The sequence below is a fragment of the Neofelis nebulosa genome, chromosome 15 (genome assembly GCF_028018385.1).
Source record: "Neofelis nebulosa isolate mNeoNeb1 chromosome 15, mNeoNeb1.pri, whole genome shotgun sequence".
Classification (NCBI taxonomy): Eukaryota; Metazoa; Chordata; class Mammalia; order Carnivora; family Felidae; genus Neofelis; species Neofelis nebulosa.
In genome coordinates, this window is record NC_080796.1 from 30,096,815 (window position 1) to 30,105,392 (window position 8,578).

At 46.2% G+C, this 8,578-nt stretch overlaps 1 long non-coding RNA gene across 1 annotated transcript; it reads left to right on the forward strand.

The window, feature by feature from the left end:
* Positions 1 to 389: 389 nt before the first annotated feature.
* On the forward strand, positions 390 to 8,229 carry LOC131496002 (uncharacterized). Its single transcript, XR_009254256.1, has 3 exons — positions 390 to 506; positions 6,300 to 6,360; positions 7,850 to 8,229. It is a non-coding gene; the product is annotated as an uncharacterized LOC131496002 (long non-coding RNA).
* Positions 8,230 to 8,578: the final 349 nt, after the last annotated feature.

Genomic DNA, 8,578 nt, shown 5'->3' on the forward strand with positions numbered 1-8,578 from the left:
CTTTTGATTTGTACTTTTCATATTACTGAGTTTCTGTTTGCATTTTAAAAATTTTGTTTTTAATGTCTTCATTTTGTAATTGATATTTTTGTAAGCCATTTGAGTCTTTGGAGAATTAGACAGAGCACACATACATACACATGTATACATAAATATCCCAGAAGGATGAGCTGAGTATCAAACAAAAATCACAAGCATTTATTACCAAATAGGAGGTGTATCCTAAGTAATTATTTTTAAAGCAGTTTATCCATTTTTTATACCATACAGTATGCCAATTCATAATTCTTCAAAAATCAAAGAATCACAGAAGTGTCTCAGCATAATTTAATAACACCTGTCATTTCATGAATATTGACTGTGTGCCCAGAAAGAGACTGACACGCATTTTCTCTATTTTTCTTAGCATGTCAGCACATTGGGTAACATTATCTCCATTTTAAACAAAAGAAAACTAAAGCTCTGAGAAGGAAAATGTCTTCCTCAAATTCAAATACATTCAGCTGGTAAGTGGTGGGTTTGAGATTTAAGTCCTGGAAGGTCTAATTATTGTCCATGATTTCTTCAGTACATTGTGCCCCCTCTCGCACAATCAAGAACCCCTCTGGTTGGTAATGGTCGTCATACACATTTCTCCTGCTGAGGCTATTTTGTCCACATCAGATGGTACAGTGGTTTGATTCTCCTACCTTTAAGAGGTGGAGTTTAATTCCTTTTAACTTGAGTGTGGCCTGAACTTAGTGACTTACATCCAACAAACAGAATATGGTGGAAGTAAAAGTGTGTGACAGCAAGATTAGGTCATTGAACGCATTAGGACTGCCTTTTTGTTCTTCTCTTGGACCGCTTGTTCTAGAAGAAGCCAGCTAGCATGTCGCACAGACCCTCAAGTGGCCCCATAGAGGGACCCTGCGGTAAAACAGAGGCTTCCCAGACAATGTCTTCACTGCAAGCCCATCAGAGACCTTGAACGAGAACCACCCATCTAAGCTGCTCCCAAATTCCCAACGCACAGAAACTGTGAGCTAACAATGTTTGTCATTTTAAGCTAAGTTTTGGGGAGATAATGTATTATATAACAGCAGATAACTGAGAAGGAAGATGATATAGAATTTGAGGACCTTGCCCCAGGTCTTATATGGGCCCTTGACAATAATTCACAGTTGTCTGCTACTGGATATACTGGATCTGCCTGTAGCTACTCCTGCAGCCCATGTTTCTGTTAAAGATGGTTGCCTTTTCTGCAGATGAGACTCTAAGTCCACTCTCAAAAAAAAAAATTTATTTATGAGAGAGAAGGTGCAAGTGAATGTGGGTCAGAGAGAGAGCAGTAGGAGAGAGAGAGAGAGAAAGAGAGAAAGAAACGGGGCTCACCCAAAGCGGGGCATGTGCTCACCAGATGTGGGCTCGTGCTCACCCAAAGTGGAGCCCAAGCTCACCTGATGTGGGACTCGAACTGACAACCCCACAAACCATGAGATCATGACCTGAGCCGAAGTCAGATGTTTAACAACTGAGCCACCCCGGCGGCCTGTGAGTCCAGCTCTTAAATATTTGCTGGTGAATAGGAATTTGCATTATTGTCTGGTAGCCCAGAAGGCCCTCACTTTAGACAAACTTGAAGGACTGTACTAGAATACTTGCTGGAGAGGCCAGTTAGGAATGGACCCTGGGAGTGGTAGGCACCTGTAGTCCCAACTACTTGGGAGGTTGAGGCAGGAGGATCACTTGAGCCCAGGAGCTCTGGGCTGTAGTATGCTGTGTCAATTGGGTGTCCACACTAAGACTGGCATCAGTATGGTGACCTTCTAGGAGCAAATGACCACCATGTTGCCTAAGGAGGGGCGGACCAGCCCACACTGGAAACAGAGCAGGTCAAAACTCCTTTGCTAATCAGTAGTGAGATCGTGCCTGTGAATAGTCACTGCACTCCAGCCTGGGCAACAGGGTGAGAGCTTTTCTATAAAAAAAAAGTATATATATGTATATATATGTGTGTGTGTGTGTGTGTGTGTGTGTGTGTGGTATGTGAAAAGAACCAACCTTGAGTGAAGATTTGTTAAAGCCCATTTAGGCCCACTGATGTTTGAGGCAGATGATAGACCCAAGAAGTTGTTAATGTTATCCATATATAGACCCTCCATGTTTTATCCCTGTATTAAATTGTTATAAGAAAGCAAAGAGCCTGGAACATGTTATCTCATGCATCATCCATAAGAATCTCCTTTTAAAACCATGCTTCCGTGCTTGCCCAAAACCCTGGCTGAGATATGTCTTCGAATGACAATTCAGCCAATACATATTCAGTGCTGGCTAGGTACTAAGTGCTACTTCAGGGGTTTGGGGTACAGCAATGAAGAAAACAGACAAAATCCCTGCCCTCATGAATCTTACAGTCTTGTGAGAGAGACAGAGAGCAAGTAACCAAGCAAATACGTAAGATGGTTCCAGAGGGTAAGTGCAATGCAGAGAAATAAAAAAGAGAGTGTGGTGCTGGGCCCAGGGGAGCCCCGGGGGAGAAGAGGCAGGGATGACTGCTCTGAGGGGACACTTGAGCAGAGAGACATGTGTTGAGAAGCTCCGTTGCCAACATTCCAGGCAGAGGCACAAGTCCTGTGGCAGGGATGAGTGTGGCTTCTATGAGGAAGAGCAAAATGACATTTGAGGATTTCTGTGTAAGGATTCACATAACAAATCCCCCTTGAGTTGCAGAGTTTCAGGAAAAGTTTGTCTCTGCTGACCAGTTTGTGTTCTTTTTGGCACAAAAATAACTTACGATGTCTCCCTTTCAGCCTGGGCTTCCAGAAAGCTCATAGCTAAATTCTGTACCGGCTGATGGTGGGTAATCATCTCATCTCAGGGGTCTGGGAGTAGCCGCTCACGCTGCTTCTTTATAGAGATAAATTCTCATTTGTCCTGGGCTTTCTCGGGGTATGCTTATGTTGTCACCCGGATGCCACCTCAAGCAGAGTCGAGAGGGGGTAGAAGAATTAAGGTATTAATATTGTCATTCAACAGATTTTCACTGGAAACAAGGAAGTAGAACAAAGTGGCAGATTTCATTGCCTTATTGATTCCTTGTACATTTATTACTTGTGTACCAGTTTCCAGAAACTGGGTGGGGATCTGTGTGGAAAGACGAGGAGGATGGTTCCTGCCCTCAATGTGTTCCCTCACATTCTAGAATGCAGCACAAACACAACAAGTAATTACAAACATCAGATATGAACTAGCACATGATGGGAGCCCAAAGAGGGAGGCAGCTCGTCCCGGGGAGGACTCTGATGGAGGAGGGGGTCTGTGCATGGGGTCCCTGCCCCTCATGGTAGGAGAAAGGCCACATCAGCCCCTTCACCAGCCCCTGTCCAAGGAGGGTAGTGACTGGCAGAAGATATGGGCACCTTCTGGGATCAATCCTGCCCCAGGGCACTGGGGGTCTGGGCTACACAGCAAGAGCTTTCCTGACAGGAAGAAAAAATAGATTGAAAATGTCTCAGCTCCACAAGTCGTATTTTTAATTGATTTGAACACAGACTCTTCAATCACGGTATTAATATTTAATTGTCCTGTCAGGTCAGATCCTTCCCGGTCAGACAGTTAAAAATGGCCTAAGACTGAGGAGGAAACTAGGTGGTGGGAGAGCATGAAATGAGGGAGGTGAGATGCTGGCACAGGGAAGCGGGGGATAAGATATGAGGGCCAAGGAGGAGCAGCCTGGCCCTGGGGTCTTGACAGGAAGAATTTCTAATTCACTCTGGCTCTGTCATTGTCCCTTCATTATATACATCTGTAAGCATAGCAGCACTTGTCTACAAGGCCGTTTGGGGAACCATGTGGGAGTTCACACAACACAGAAGCCTGTAGGGAAAATGGAGGTTTCTTCATGGGGAGGAAGCTGAGAGGCTGGTCTTTTTGGAAGGATCCACAGGAACCAAGCATTCAAGCCCTTCAGTTTTCCTAAGTTTGTGGGGGTGCTGACTGGGGTTTTGGGCTCCACCCCAGCCCAGGTGAAACCTGATTTACAGGCGTGTTCTTTTGAGAAACAGTGTCCATCTTGGCTGCCTGGCATCACAGCAACGTGGAAAAATGACACGAGCACCATTTTAGGTGAACACACCCTCAGGAGCAGTCAGTCAACGTCTCCATACGACTCGTTCCAAGAGGCTATTATCAGGCAGGAGATGAGAGGGATGGGAGAATTGGCTTTCAGTTCAGCCTCTGGCTTTATTTATACGTCCTTTTTAAAAACAGAATCTGGGAGGTAAGGCCTCTCCCCCCAGAACCAGAGGGAAAAGTGAGTGCCCCCAACCGGGAGGGCCCCACAGTCTTTTCTGACCACTGCCAACTCCCTCCCTGAACGAATGTCTAACAAGTCTAGATAGTTGCAGAACATCGAGATGAGGTGATGTCCTATTTTCAGCAAGCTAGAGGAAAAACTTGAGTCATCTTTAGGAAAGGCTTTAATATCGCCTTCACCTCTCTGTGTGTCTTCTTGGATTGAGACAATGGTTCTCATGGGGGAAGAAGCATCTGCTGGAAGGTGCCTTAGGAAATGTGTGGGTGCGTTTGGTTGTCTTAATGGTTGGGTTGGGATGTTCTCAGTGTTCAGTGGGGGAAAGGGCAGAGATGGCAGACAGGCTGAATGGCTCTGGGTGGTGTCCCCCACCAAGAACGATCCTCTGTCTTGCATGACTCCTGGGTGCCCGTTGTGTGTGTTTGAGTGGAGAATGTGTTTGGGATGATCTGAGCGTAAACCTGAACTCTATTTTACTCATAAAGCATTTGTTGCACATTTTCAAATACACAAAGTTTTCCAGGAAAGCAACTGTTGTGGAAATCAAGGACGGACTGGATTTGGAGGTGGGAGGGAGTACTTTACCAAGAGCTGTTCACCTTTTAGAAAAATCACATCCCTGATGGCAATGCCACTTGTGGTACCTGAGTTATCAGACTCACATACCTGTACCAGTCTGCATTCGCAACTGTCAGATTCACGGGAGCTTCTGTTCCTGCCCGGGGAGCATCTGATACTTTGTGCGGCTCTTAAAGTAATCACAACAAACCTTTATGTATTGAAACACACGCAATTAACATAAGCAATTTTCATTTTATTTCTCATTTGTATTGCCATTAGGGCATTATACGGAGTTTTACAATTATGTGTAAGGTGGCTAATATTAGTTTAATATCAGGAATATAAAAGGGGAATTATAGAATATTTGTTTTTGGCAAGAGGCATTGGTTTTGATCTAGGTTCTAAACCAAGCTTGAGGTTACTGGTTTAGGTTTTACAACAGAAAACATCTTGAGAGAAGAACCAAGCAGGTGGTTTGTCAGGTATCAGACTCCCTGAGTCACATGCTACTCTGAGGCTCAGATGTTTCTGAGAACACAACCGTCTGCAAGCATTAGGCAGCTCATGGGAAAGAGTGAAGGGTCGGAGAAGCAAGAGTGCAAGGGTCCTGTGGGGCACCTTGGGGCACCTAAGTCACAAACCGGGACTTAGCTCCTGCTGACTGCTGCCTGCAGGAGTGTAGGCACGGTGTTGCTAGAGGGTTTTGTTTTTTTTTTTTTTTTTCCTACTGGAAGCTGGCAAGCTGACATGTTGGCAGTTGCATTAGGTAGGGTAAGGCTAGTCTGCTCTAACAAAGGGAGCCAATACAATTGTCTTAAGGAACCAGGATGTTGATTTCTTCTGCAGGTCATGGTCAAGGCAAGGCCACAGCCCCCTCTGGGTGTCAGCAAGGAGAAGAGGGGAGAAGGCGTGGAAGAGAGTGTGTGAAGCATTATTAAGGTGTGGGCTCGGAAGTGGCCCATCTCAGTTCCACTGTGCCCATTTGGTGGACAAATGTACAGCCATTGTCCTGCTATAACACGGCCAGTGACCGCCAGTGTACCTCATTTAAACTTTTTAAAAATACATCATGTGGACCAATGCAGTACGGACCACATGGCTGGACTTGGCTCAAAGACTGCCAGTCCTTCCCTGCTGGCATTTATCATTTAGTCGGGGATTTAAGTTCCACACACAATTAACAATAGAGGAGGAAGGAGGAAGGTGGGTGACACAGGGTATTTAAGTTGGTGCAGGAGTGGCAAAGTCAAAGTAAACACTCTTAGATTGGAGGACAAGAATAGACCTTGAATGCTGGCAAGGGAGTTTTTGTTGAGGTTACCTGCCCCGCCTCAGGAAACCTTCCTGACAAATCCCTTGGGGCCAGCCTCGGTGCTCCTGCGAAACACTCCCGATGAAATGCCAATCGCACTGACTTCTTGTCTGTTTTTGTCTTTCCATCTAGGCTGCAGTTATATTTTGCTCACTGTTATAGCCTCAGGATCTTTCAGACTCACTGGAATATGGTAGGTGCTCAACAAATACTTGATGAATGACTGAAAAACATCCTCAGAGCAGTGGACAATGAATACCTATTAGAGTCTGTGTGAGGCAACATCACAGTGTTTTGGTAGGAAGATTAATCTTGCTATCTTGCTTAGAAGGCCTGAGTAGCAGGACACAGAAAGACTGGGTTGCTTGCGAAGCACGCGGTGAGCGGGAGCAGAGATGTCCTGTGGGAAGGGATGGGCTTGGAAAGGCTGATGGATTTGGTGGGGGGTGGGGGTGGGGCGCAGTCTGAGTGAGGAGTGGAGAATGAGAAACTCTTGATTCTGGTGTTGACCTTCCTGTCTGAAACAGCACCAACAGAGGAGGCCGCTGTACCGGTCAGCCTGGGAAGGCCTGAATGGCGGAGACAGCAGTGAGCAGTGAGCCCTCGAGGGCTCTGTGTGCTACCGAATGGAGTTAAAATAGAAATGTTAGGAGAGGCATCTGGTTTAAGGAAGCATTTATGATGGGCTTTGAGGCCTGGCTAACATGAATACTCTGAAAAGGCAGCTCAGCTTCATTAATTGGCCAGGAATACAGTAAGAGTCCAATAAGTATTTTTATGAATGAAAGAATAAATTAAAAATGGGTGGATGGATGGATGGGTGGATGGATGGCTTTGGTTTGTATTAGACTCTTTGGAAAAATGATGAAGAGGACGATTGAGGATTCTTCCCAAGTTAAAAAGTTTTTGGTTGCTATGTCAGGCCTTGGCCTCTCGAGGCAGTTGAAGAGACACATAATCTCTGAGGAACAGGATTCTGCTAGACAGGATGGGGGGTTCAGGGAAAAGTCAGGTCACCTCTTCCCTGAGCCAGTGATCTAGCTGAATCTCGCCCCTGTGGCCAAGGATCAACCCAACTGCCAACCTTGTCAGTCACACCAGCCAGGCCTGGAAGGCTTCCGCACCACCAAATGTTGGCAGCCGGCCCTAGCATCCGCTATAACATCCTCACGGTGGTAAAAGACACAGGTCTTCCATTGTGTGCAGGCGAGGGAGGCTGCGGATGGGGGCCCCAGACAGAGAGCAGATACATAGGAGAGGAGGCAGCCTCCACAATCAAACAAAGGCTTGGCTGTGTTAGAGGATCCCTCAGGGAGTCAGACATTCAGATGATCAGGCTTGAGTTAAGGAAAAAGCTTTCTCTGCAAATAGAGCAGGTGCCCGGAAGTCGGAGCATCAACTCAAGATGCTGTGGGAAGCAAAATTGAAAGGCCCAGGGTGGCTGGTAGTCAAGGTCATGGTGCCACCAAGCAGGCCTCGGGAGCTAGGGGTGAGGAAGAATTGGGCTTGGTTTTAGTCCCTGGACAAGGAGGCTATGAATGCGGCTGGAGGTAAAGAAGAGGCAGAGGATAATCGTGTTGAAGGAGAACTTAGAGATGAGAGGTCAGAAGTCTTGGGGTTTAAATTCAAGCTTTACCGATTAGCAGTTGACCGTGAGTACATTTCCTTCTTTGTGCCCTCAGTTTTGCACCTGTTCTGCTCTGGCGCAGGATTGTTGAAGGTGGCAGAGGAGAAATGGACGTGCCCAGAAGAGGAGCAGAGCCCCACACCACTGTGAAGGGCTTGGGCATCAGCGATCATGATTTCTCTGCATCTCCTCACGGTGCTGAACGAATATAAAACAGCAGCAGTTCCCAGCTCAGAGACCCCACCCTGAAATATTCCCCACCAAAGTCAAGCGGGCTGCAAATAACCTGAGGGAGCAATGATTTCCCCTCCCGAAGCCCTCGGGATCAATTAGAACTAATCAAAGATTTGGCCCAAGAATTATAAATTGGAATTGATATAAAGTACTTCACTTCCAAACACCTCATTCTTCCCAAAATGATGATTCAAATAATTGACATTCTTTTTTTTTTTTTTTTTAATTTTTTTTAACGTTTATTTATTTTTGAGACAGAGAGAGACAGAGCATGAACGGGGGAGGGGCAGAGAGAGAGGGAGACACAGAATCGGGAACAGGCTCCAGGCTCCGAGCCATCAGCCCAGAGCCCGACGCGGGGCTCGAACTCACGGACCGTGAGATCGTGACCTGAGCTGAAGTCGGACGCTTAACCGACTGAGCCACCCAGGCGCCCCAAATAATTGACATTCTGAATGAGACTGAAAAATGTGCTTTGGGAAGAAGATGAGACTCCTTTGCCGAACAATAGATTCAGTATTTTTGGAATGACTGAGAACAACAAAGATAA